Consider the following 9,431-nt stretch of genomic DNA (forward strand, 5'->3'; position numbering starts at 1 on the left):
CAAGATGTGAATAAAAACAACAAGAAAACACATCAAACTGTTAAAATCTTTATGTAGAGGATTAAAAGAGGGTGTAGGATAGAAGTGACTAGGTGATTGATTTTTATTGTCGTAAAGAAGAACACCATCAAGTGGAAATATGAAGGACAAAAAGTATTTGGCTTGAAAATTTTAAGGGAAATAACATTCTTGGGAAAAGAAAAAGAAATGATTAGTAGATGGACCATAAGTTTCCCCAAAGCTTGGTCAGTTTATGGAAACAAAAAAAGCCAGTTTGGTTGAAGCATGACAGGTGAAAAAAAAATTAATGTAAACTAGAGAGCAGTTGACAGACCTGGGCTGGGTCATGGAAGCTTTGAAAACCAGTCCAAGAATTGTAGACTTTATCAGAGGGTAAAGAGGAACCAGGAGAAGATCTTAATCACAGGGGACAGGTGATGTAATGAGCTATATTTTACATATCATTTTGACTGCTACCAAGTGAATTAATTGTAGTGCTGAGAGCTGGACAAGAGCGGAAGAAATACAAATGAATATTTTGGATGAGATATTGTCAGTTCACAGTTGGGGGAACAGAGTATAAGATACAGTATAGACTTCAGAATTTCACAGCCTACTCAGGGTACTTGGTCATTCCTCTGTAATAACTGTACACACAATCCTCAGAGTTTAGAAAGGCCATTTCTATCCCCCCAAGACTCCCTGGGTCCACTCCTGAGCTGCCACTTCTCCCTGCAACCACCTTGAAAGTCAGTTGAAGGAAATAATCTCCCTTTTTTCAACTCCCATGGCAGTTTTTGTGCATCACCTACACGAAACTAAGCAAAACTTTCTTTACATAATATTTAATTGAAGAAAATACTAATTCTAAATATCCTTAAGGAAAATAAATCTGCAACACTCTTGCTTCTCCACATGACACACAATGGTGCCTTGCAGAAAACTGTGGTTACTAATAAGTGTTCAAAAAATGAAGGGTGTGGCCAGTGTGGCAAGGGCTGAAATACAAAATGGTAGTTCAGAGCTGAGAGTATAGTAGAAGGCAAGTGCAGAATCTGCAGAACACCATCTCCTGGGGCCAAAAGAAAAGTCATTCTCTACTTGGTGTGTAACATCTGAGGTTGGAATGCTGCGGGGTTCTGTGAAGGCACCAGCAGTTGGGGAAGGCTGGGGTGATGCTGGGGAAGGTTTAACCATGGCCATTTGATGTGATCTCCCATCTCCTCTCCTGCTCTTTCTCCCTAGTCCTTACCTGTGCTGATCCTTCTCAGGGTCTTAGTACTGGCTGCTCTTTCTGCTTTGATGCTCTCACCTAAAAACCCAGTTGTCTGTTCAGACATTATTCAGTTTGCTGCACAAACTCATCTCATGAGAGAGACCACCCCTGACTATGTTATCTGAAATGCCTCCTGTTTTATTCCTAATTCTTCATCTTTTTTTTTTTTCCTTCATAGGTAACACAACATATTTAATCTTTGTTTGTCATCTGTCTTCACTAGCAAGGAAGGTTTGTGAAATCAAGGGCTTTACCTTGTTTTATCAACCAATTCAGCCCCTAGACCTTTTCACATAGATTGCTCTTAATATTTGCTGAATGAGTGGCTGGGTAGATGGATGCATGAAGGCAACCTCTGGGGAATGGTCTGAAGATTTAATAAGAGTTAGGTACAAATAGGTAGAAAAGGTGAAAGGAAATTCCAGGCGTAGTTAGAAGCATCTTTATAGGTACATTCAAGGCACTGTAGAGAGGTCATTGTTTATGAATATGGTGTTAAGTGATAGCTATCAAGAAGAGGTCAGGGTGTGTTGATATTTGATGAATAATATGACAACGTGTTTTAATTTCATCTTGAGATTAATTGATGCATTGAGTGATATCAGTTTTACATTTTAGAAGGAACAATGCACATCACATGGATACCAGATACTTAAATTAAAATTGATCAAATTCTATGGTGATTGGCTCACTTTAATAGTTCATGACAGAATAGGTGTATGCAGCTACTTTTCTCTGTTTAACTTTCTAAAATGATACTTCTCACAATCATCTTTTAAAGAAAGAATTACACTACCTTCGAACTCATTAGAGTAGTGTCAACTACCTGCCATATGGATAATATACTCAAGAGAAACAACCTAAGAAATGCACATTCAAGAAAGGAACCGAGATTTTCTTTTTCTTTTTTTAAAATTTATTTAGGCTGCACCAGGTCTTAGTTGCAGCATGCAGGCTTTTAATTGTGGCATGTAGCATCTAGTTCCCTGATCAGGGATCAAACCCGGGCCTCCTGCGTTGGGAGCATGGAGTCTTAACCACTGGACCACCAGGGAAGTCTCCCCGAGATTTTTTATAAAAATTTTTCGATTTCCTAAATTTTGGTTTACAGCTATCACCAAAGGTGATATAACTGCTTTCCATAAGTTAAATGTTTTTTCAGACAATTTATTTTTCTGGGAACCTCTATTTAAAAATAAAAGTACGTTGATACGCTTGCAGTAGATTTGTTACATTATTCTCAACTATTTATTTATTTTTATTTCAAAGCTATCTGACAGCACAAAATTTGCTGTATTTTCAGAAGAAATTAGATTTTTTAAGATAGAATTCAAGGTTAAATTTGAAATTTATTTATTAATTTTACTAAATTTATTCAAGGTTAATTTTGAAATATATATTAAATTTATTAAAATGTAACAAATATTCACATCTTAACAATTTCACAACAAATTATTTCTGGGAATTCACATATCATTTGTAAAATAATCTATGTAATTTTGATGAGTGTCAAATCTTTGTTATTATAGAAATCTGAATTGTAATTAAAAGAACACACACACACACACACACACACACACAAAATCCAAAATTAGCTTGAGCAAGAGACTAGTCAATGAGAAGTGATTTGAAATAAATTATACTCATCTACCTTTTTCAAGAACTATAAAAATTACTTATAAATCACTTTTTTTATTTTGAATAAAGTGTGAAGTTATAAATATAAGTTCTTATCCATGTTACAGCCCATGGAACATTCTGGTACTTAAAATATTTGTTGTTTACCTGAAATTTCAAGTTTAACTAGGCATTTATGCTGTGTTGTTATTTGTTAAATCTGACAACACTACTTTCACATGACCTGCATTAAGCTAGTTCTCTCTAATCTTGTATTTTTAGGAAATAATTTTAGCCTAAGTGTTATTTTTTTTGTTCCCTATTATATAACAAGGGCTAAAACTATCCTTGAGGGCTAAAACTATGTTTTATTCATTTGTATATTTATCAGATTACCAAGCACAATAACTTAGTAAAAACTGTTCATAGCCCAATAACTATTTGCTCTTTAAAATTAGAACATACTATCAAGTTTAAATCATCCATGTATTTATTATGCATGTTCGTTTTTGCAAATACACAGTATCTTATGGAAGTGCAGAGAACAACTGGCTTTGAGTGGCTACCAGGTTTAAGCACTGTGGTAGGTGTTAGGATAACTGTTGCAAGGCTGTTTAAAGCCACATTAAGGAGACAAAATGACTATACTGGAAGCAGTCAAGGAAAACGGAAAGTGGATTATTACTGTAATAGTAGTTTGATTATATACTAGTAAGGGCACTAGACTAGCACTCATACTTTTTGTTTTCATTACATTTCCACTACTTACAAAATTAATGTAATTGGTTTCATTTTATGTTTTTCTTAGAGTGGATATTAGAAGATTCTAAATTAAATATGTGGTTTGCATTATATTGCACACTGGATGCCACTGATTTAGTAGTGTTGAAGTTCTGAAAATTGTATCTCTAAATGAAAAATCTGTTTTTATTTGCTGTTAACACTTAGAAAGAATATTTTACTCCCTTTTTTGTTGTTTTTTTGTTTACCTTTATAAAGCGATAAAGCAAGAATAAATATAAGAACTAACTATAAAATAATAAATTTATTTTCAGAATATAATCTTCATATTTATGCATAAATTACTAATAATATTTTGAAATTTATTTCAATACAGTAATTTACTGGAAATATATCAAACTAATAAAGAATAAAAAGCATGTATCATCTGTTTTAACTGTCCATAATTCGCATTTTAGTATATTTGTTCCTCTGAGAAAAACATTTACATAATGGAGCTTAAATTATCATGCTAAACTAAAATAAACATATATTCATGCTTTATTTATAATGTAGTTGACATATAAATGCTGTAAAATAAATTAAGAATCCTACTATTAATAATATTTCTTTTAATTAATAAGTTTGATGAATAATCTTTTTAACATTCTCTAGCAAAAATGAGAGCATTTTGTTAATGCATAATTAGCATGTTTTAACTGTTTCATTTTCTTATAGAAGCCACAACATGAATCTTGTGCTAAAATTACTAGCTGCTATCCAGAACCTGTAATCAGACTTTGTGACCACAGTTCTGGGTACAAATGGGTTTAGAAATAGAGGATCAAGATTAAATTGATCTTGTCTCACCCTCCAGCTTACTTCAGGCACTGGAAGAACTCAAATATTACTAATTATTGCCTCACCTACCTCCACCCACCTCTACTACTCTGTCCATCTCATCGGGACCAAAGCCCAGAGGTAACAGGCCCTCTGCAACAAAAGTAGTGAACGTTTATGTGAGCTGAGAATTTATTTATGTTTTTGTATTAATAATTTAATCCTCCCAACACTTCTATCAGGTAAGTACTCTTATTTCCATATTATAGATAGGAAACTATGGCACAAGAAGTTTTAACTTGCCCCTGTTTTAAGGTTGAAATTCATAGAAATAGCATTTGAACATTGACAGATTGCACAATGTACGTGATCTTAACCATTAGGCTACACTGATTCATGGTTACATTAATATTTTGTATGTCACTACACTTTACCTAACAGCTCAAATATGCAAAGCTTAAATGATATTTTATGATACATAAGATTAATAATTATTAGTAAATGCTAATTAATCAAGATGTGTTCAAATCAAAATAGTTATTTCAGTTACTGTTTATTACACATTTCACAGATATTTCATGTAACGATAAATATACAGAAAATTATTTCTGTGTATCGAACAGTATGTGAGCCGAAGTAACATCAGGATTTGTTACTATATCAAGATCATCAGATGTTTCTATAATGTTAATAGAAACATAGGCTAACATTTATCTCACAGTGATTCTTTGGTAATATTGTACCACTGATTGTTATTTTTCAGCATATAATGTGATATTATTTAAGTAATTTATGATTGTAATTTAAAAGTATAGGCCTGAAATTTATTGAATATTGTTTTCCTTGTTCTATCACCTTTCCCCCTTCCTTTATATGTTAACATAATTAGAAGTTGTTTTATAGCTTTGTCAGAATTGTTAAAATATTTAGAGCCTTAAAATATTAATCAGGAATCATTACATATTCATTTAATGACTTTCTAACTGACATGAAGGGAAATGAAAAATGAAATATCTCCCATAAAGCCATTGAAAGAAAATAAAACTGTCTATAAAATATCCATTACATGAAATGAATCCCTACAGTCCTCTGGACTTGAACTCATCAGACTGCTTCATGATGAACATTACTTTGTCTTTTAAGTTAAAAATGTATAGTTTTCAATTACAGGGTTTTAATTGACTTTAAATTGCTAATTAATCAACTTCAAACACTAAATTTCTGATGTATTGGGAGCTTTATACTCCTATCAAAAAGGTATATGGATAAACCCTGCTATAAAGATTATTGATTTATATTGAGATGACTATCTGATTTTAACTCCCAATTCAGATAAACTTTTTCATTAGAGAAGTTTTACATCTCTCTGATTTTTTCCTTTCTAATCATATCAACCACCATGAGTGTCAGCATGCCCCAACACTAATTAATAAGTACTTTTCATTGAACATGGAAGATGAGTAATTTAAACATGTGTTCCTTCCTGTGTATATCAGCTTTCCATTTGTGATGTTTTTATTTCAAAATGAATGCTAGAAGGGAAAATAGAAAAAAAATATTGAGTCTCAAATTCCTGAACTGTTTCCACTATACGTCCTTTCAGAATGGTCTCCATTGTATTTTCTCTGGGCATCCCTTTTATGTTCTTTCTCTAATAGAAATGTGCTTCTCTCCTGAGGACACTTCTTCCTATGTGGGCTTCTCAAAGGATAGTTGTTTAGCTCATGCAGCTCAATATCCAAAAACAAACAATCCAATCCAAAAATGGGCAGAAGACCTAAATAGACATTTCCCCAAAGACGATATATGGATGGCCAACAAACACATGAAGGATGTTCAACATCACTAATCATTAGAGAAATGCAAGTCAAAACCACAATGCGGTATCACCTCACACCAGTCAGAATGGCCATCACCAAAAAATCTAGAAACAATAAATGCTGGAGAGGGTGTGGAGGAAATGAAACCCTCTTACACTGTTGGTGGGAATGTAAATTAATACAGCCACTATGGAGAACAGTATGGAGGTTCCTTAAAAAACTAAAAATAGAACTATCCTATGACCCAGCAATCCCACTACTGGGCATATACCCTGAGAACACCATAATTCAAGAAGAGTCATGTACCACAGTGTTCATTGTAGCTCTATTTACAGTAGCCAGGACATGGAGCCAACTCAAGTGTCCATCGAGAGATGAATGGATAAAGAAGATGTGGCACATGTATACAATGTAATATTACTCAGCCATGAAAAGAAACGAAATTGAGTTATTTGTAGTCAGGTGGATGGACCTAGAGCCTGTCATACAGAGTGAAGTAAGTCAGAAAGAGAAAAACAAATACCTTATGCTAACATATATATGGAATCTAAAAACAAAAACAAAAAGGTTGTGAAGAACCTAGGGGCAGGACAGGAATAAAGACACAGAGCGTCTTGGGACACCTTCTAGGTGCTGGGGAACGCATCACAGCAGTAGGTCTTCTTGGTGTCGTGGAAGGCGATGCACATGCCCGAGGTAAGCGGGAAGTGAAGCACCACCATGGCGCAGTGGTAGCGCAAGGCCAGGTCCACGGTGGCCACCGTGCTGATGATGTTGTGCCTGTAGAGGACGGCACTGTCTGGGCTGATGCCGTACCTGATGTGCAGGGCCTGCCAGGCCGCTGTCGGCGTAGAGGTTCTTCTCCAAGGGTTTGCCCAAGCTCACCCTTTAGCCGAAGTAGTTGGAGGAGATGTTGCAGTTGATGCACGTGCCCAGGCCGATGCAGAAACTGCTCATCTGGCCCAGGTCTACCGCGTTGCCCTGCGAGAAGAGAGCCGTATACCTGGCTCTGGGCATGCAGCACATGTACATGCAGGAGACGTGGTTGCCCCAGCTGCTCTTGGTGGCCAAGACCTCGATGGTGTCCAGCTTGCGCTGGCTGTACAGAAGTTGGCGTGCTCCAGCAGGTGGAGCTTCCAGTGCCCCGGGGGCTGCCGGCCAACGTTCCCGTAGGGGCGGCCCTGGCCCACCGAGCCTGGGCTCAGGCTCCGGCACCAGCAAGTAGGTGGGCCCTGGAGGCAGGAAGGCGAGCTTGGCGGTGATGAGGCCAGGGCAGGGCGGGCAACAGAAGAGGCAGCAGAGCTCGTTCACCAACAGGCCGTTCATGTCATGCACCAACCTCCTGAGGCCGGTACACAGCTTGTTCCTGGAGCTATTCTCTGAGCACAGGGCATTGATTCCTTCTCTTCTTAGACAGACGGCTGCACAACTCATAATGCTCTACTAGACTGAATTCCCTTCATTCTCCTCTTCCTCCCATGACATAGTTCTCTGACAATCAGAAGAGCCGGCAATGATGAAAAAGTCTAAATTCCACCAGGCACTGATGCTACGGCTATTCCTTTCTCCGGCTCACCTCCTGCTATTTGTGGTGACTATGTTTTCCAAAATTCAAAGTAGCTTTATCACTCTTCACCTATTGCCTGTCCACTCACTTGAGCTGTGTATCACTTCTGCTTCATCAATGCACTTTTTTACTTTTACAGGATTTATTGTTATGGGGAATTCCCTCTGAAATTGTAAGATACCAACTATTGCACTTAGTTTTCAGGTGGTTAGCTTTTGTTATATGTTTATGCACACCCTCCTTGGTATTTCACTTGTAGCCAGGAAAGACTGACAAGTACCACTCATCAAATGTCATCTGAAACTAAATTTTGAAAACCATGTAGTATAGCATTGTTTGAAATTTATGTGGGAAATTTAATCATTATCTAACTCTTTTAAGTGCCAAGAGGAGTGTGTTGAAGCATGGTTTTCATGAGCCACAGGCGTTTTATTCAAATATCCATTTCAGTCAAACCTGTTTATACTACCTATGTGCACACTTTTCATTTGTTATCAACACATAGACACAGTAATTGAGTATATCATGTAAATATAAACTATACATCATATATGTGAATATATAAGAACAATTTTCATTTAAAATGTACCCTCTCAATCCTCTAATAATTAACTTTCACACACTCTCTTGAGGGCAGGGACATTTTTAATTACTTCAAGTAATACACTGAATAATTTGCATATATGTATAAGTATAGTTTAATTCTTTTACATTTATAAGAAACAGAAAAAGTACTTTTGTGTAGTCTAAATATTATTTGCATTTCCAAAAGAGTAATTAATTTTATTACGTACCCTAGAAAAAAAAGACATACTAACACAGGATTTTACACATCTCTTTAAGCATGAAACTAATTCAAATTAATAGAGGAATAATTGCCCCTCTCTCTTGCTACAGGTATTCCTTAAAGAATGAACACAATTTCACAGCAAGGAGAGTGACATTTGTTTAACAAAAAATCATTAACGTGTCTGTTCCTATTGAACTCTGTACTCTATACTCTATTGAAAAGCTATACAGTTGACTATGCCTGATAATCTAGCTTTGTCAGTTGACTTCAAGCCAAATAAAATGTGAAAAAACCACAAGTCCTTTTATACTTATTCTTTGGAAATAAAACTATTTATTTGTCCTGAAGAATAAACAACTACCAAAAACAAGAATTAAAACAAAATTTCATAAAATAATTATATTTTATTCATGTCTTACTTCTGTTGAGATTGTTAGCCAAGATTATAAAATGAGGTTTTGCTTATTGATCTTAATATTAAAAATTTGAGTGTATTGTATCATTCATTTATGCTCTGGATTAATTATTGTATATTAAAATTCTCAACCATTTTCTTTTATTAAAAACAATGAGGGGACTTCCCTCGTGGCACAGTGGTAAAGAATCTGCCTGCCAATGCAGGGGACACGGGTTTGAGCCCTCGTCCAGGAAGATCCCACATGCCACGGAACAACTAAGCCCATGTGCCACAACTACTGAGCCTGCGCTCTAGAGCCCAGGAGCCACAACTACTGAGCCCATGAGCCACAACTACTGAAGCCTGTGTGCCTAGAGTGCATGCTCCGCAACAAGAGAAGCCAC

The 9,431-nt window shown here is 36.0% G+C and overlaps 1 pseudogene; it reads right to left on the reverse strand.

Annotated features, from left to right (window-relative positions):
• Window positions 1–6,899: 6,899 nt before the first annotated feature.
• LOC101289419 (alpha/beta hydrolase domain-containing protein 17A-like) lies at window positions 6,900–7,599 on the reverse strand (annotated as a pseudogene).
• Between the last annotated feature and the right edge of the window lie 1,832 nt (window positions 7,600–9,431).

Source organism: Orcinus orca, chromosome 3 (genome assembly GCF_937001465.1).
Source record: "Orcinus orca chromosome 3, mOrcOrc1.1, whole genome shotgun sequence".
In the NCBI taxonomy this organism is placed as follows: domain Eukaryota; kingdom Metazoa; phylum Chordata; class Mammalia; order Artiodactyla; family Delphinidae; genus Orcinus; species Orcinus orca.